Genomic DNA, 2,966 nt, shown 5'->3' on the forward strand with positions numbered 1-2,966 from the left:
TCACTCCATACCTACTGTAAAATCTGTCTCACTCTCACTCCATACCTACTGTAAAATCTGTCTCACTCTCACTCCATACCTACTGTAAAATCTGTCTCACTCTCATTCCGTAACTCCAGATAAAACCTGTCTCGCTCTCGTTCCGTAACTCCAGATAAAATCTGTCTCACTCTCATTCTGTAACTCCAGATAAAACCTGTCTCACTCTCATTCTGTAACTCCAGATAAAACCTGTCTCACTCTCATTCTGTAACTCCAGATAAAACCTGTCTCACTCTCACTCTCATTTTGTAACTCCAGATAAAACCTGTCTCACTCTCATTCTGTAACTCCAGATAATTGTCTTTTAACTCCAGATAAATCTGTCTCACTCTCATTCCTTTTGGCTGCCTTTAAATCTGTCTCACTCATCTCTCACATGTGCAATTCAATATCTGTCTCACTCTCATTCGTTAACTCCAGTCAAACCTGTCTCACTCTCATTCCTAATGGCTGTCGTTAATTCTGCCTCTCTCTTCCTAAACCTGTCTCACTCTCTTTATACCATTTCCATACCTACTAGTAAACCTGTCTCACTCTCTTTATACCATTTCCATACCTACTAGTAAATCTGTCTCACTGTCAGTCTAATATCTGCAGTTGTAAACTCTCTGGCTTTAGTACGTACTATACACTTAGGAACCTGTCTCACTCTCTTTTCAGTTACTCTGACCTACATAACGGCCACTACACCTGTCTCACACTCAGACCTGTCTTGCTCTCATTTCCCGCACTGTTGTTATTCCTTCAGTGGAAGTCAGTAGTGATCCGAGGCGTTTACTTTGAGCAGAAACATTTACATTTACATTTTGCACAGAATTTTTTTCTTTATTAATTTATTTATTAACGTGTTTGTGTTTACCTGATCATGTTTTTATTTTTTAAACCGCTGTACTCCTCATTAACGAATTTCCCGTGCGACGCGACTGTAAGGTGCAATGTTTCCTGGATCACTTGTTTTATTTATTAAATGTTTAAACGCATATATATATAAACGTTTGCGCTCGGATGTGGAGACGCTGTAAACGTCAGACAGAGTGGAAGATGTTTTAGGGAAAAATCTTCTATATCCAGATGAATGTTTAGTTTTAAATGAATATAAATATATAAATATAAATATAAATAACTATAGATATGAACTAGCTGGACATAGCTTGTACAAACAGTTTTAATTTATTCTGTTTCGTTTCGTTTTGTTTTTATCATACTGGCTGCAATAGATGTATATTTGTTTTGGATGTACGTGATATATTTATTAAACTCTTTGTGTTTGTGTACGGTCTGCTGGCCATCATGTCCACTGTACGTGTGTGTGTGTGTGTGTGTGTTGAACTGGTTGTCCTTCTGCTTCTCGTCTGTTGTGTACTTATTAACCAGGTCATGCCGTCTGTGTGAGGAAATTTCTGGAAGAACAGAGATCGTTCTATCATGGTCAGAGTTTTACCTTTGTAAAGTAAGTTGAATAAATTCTTTTTATTTCATCTGCACTTTCGTTTTTTTCCCCACGTCTCCCACTAGCGAAGTTGGAGTTTTCTCGATTTTCTGTAAATTACTTCTAATGACTTAAAGTACTGTAAAATACAGTGACGGTGTGGAGTTAGTTACACGCTGAAGTTGATTATTTTCCTATAACAGCACGTCCCTGAGTGTTTGATTCCTCTTATACCACAGCAACTTACCAACAACTACAATGATTTATTTATTAAAGTACAACACATCATACTTTTATTCATTTATAGTTACATTTAATGTTCTGAAAAACAAGTTCGTTCCTGTTGTTGCTTACGTTACAGCAGCTATAAACAGTCGTTCCCTCACCAGACTCTCTTTATTCTCTCTCCTGAAGTTAATAAGACAAAAAAAAACTCAGCTTGTTACACACGTTACCGAGAAACTGCAAAGAAGCGTAAACTCCTCTGTTCTGAAGATGTTAGAAAACTTAAAGTTCCAGCTTTACCTCTGACTGTTACAAAGCACTGACACTGGAGACTCCTTCCACAAACGTTACGTAAGCGTGTCCTTACAGATCAGTGATTACACGTTTTTTAATCCTGTTTATTAGTGGAGTGTTTGCCGTACCGGTTCCTGTGTGTAGAAATGATAACTCTCATACATCATTCAGTACATTTACACCTATTTGTAATTCTATAAGATTTAACTTGAACCTATTTCTTGAATTTTAACCAAAAAATGTTAATACAGAGGAGTTCAAAAACCTTTGATTGGCAGTGCAGGAGAAATCGCACAATTGCCATTTTTTAAATTGTTTTTCAAATATAGTAAATGTGACTACTACTTTGTGATTTTAAATGTGTTTAATTGCCCAAGGTTCACTGTTTAAATGAGCTAGTTTGCAATTTATACCTGATTTCGTTACTTAGAAGTGAACTAAACCTTGTCTGAAGTAAATTGACAATTTCCAAGAAACCTAACTGGTCATAATTCCAGGCAGGAGCAGCTAATCACAACATACAGACTGCATTAGAACAAACTACATCGTGTTAAAGCGACAACAAATTCTGCTGCGTACAGTTTCCTGTTCTCTCAGTCTTGCTATTACAAATGAAATACTATAGAATACGTTAAATTCAACAAAGACTCTGTGTATATCAAGATTCGCTACTGCTAAATAATAACACAAACGTCTTGTGGTTATACTAAAGGTTTCCCTCCAAAAGTTTAGCTAGCTCGCTAATTTTAAAGTCAGTACACACATGATTAAATGTTAATGTTGTACATGAACTATATGGAAATATATATATATATATATATATATATATATATATATATATATATATATAAACAACAGAAATAGAAACAAAACTGAATCAGTGGAGATTGTTGTCACCTTTTAAATTAATCAAAAACGCATTTAAGAATTGATCTATTTATTTATTTAAATATACACATTAGCAATAACAATACAA

General features: G+C 35.2%; 1 protein-coding gene across 9 annotated transcripts in view; it reads left to right on the forward strand.

The window, feature by feature from the left end:
* The window catches only part of dmxl2 (Dmx-like 2), a 65,393-nt gene extending 64,060 nt beyond the window's left edge, over window positions 1–1,333 (forward strand). For 7 of the 9 annotated variants that reach the window (XM_053234763.1, XM_053234768.1, XM_053234765.1 and 4 more), the window contains one exon: window positions 1–1,333. This exon is cut by the window's left edge and continues 1,505 nt beyond it. The gene's annotated coding sequence lies outside the window, so the exon portion shown is untranslated. The other 2 variants (XR_008301889.1, XR_008301890.1) reach the window with 2 other exon arrangements.
* The last annotated feature ends 1,633 nt before the right edge of the window (window positions 1,334–2,966 follow it).

Source organism: Pangasianodon hypophthalmus, chromosome 6 (genome assembly GCF_027358585.1).
Source record: "Pangasianodon hypophthalmus isolate fPanHyp1 chromosome 6, fPanHyp1.pri, whole genome shotgun sequence".
Lineage (NCBI taxonomy): Eukaryota > Metazoa > Chordata > Actinopteri > Siluriformes > Pangasiidae > Pangasianodon > Pangasianodon hypophthalmus.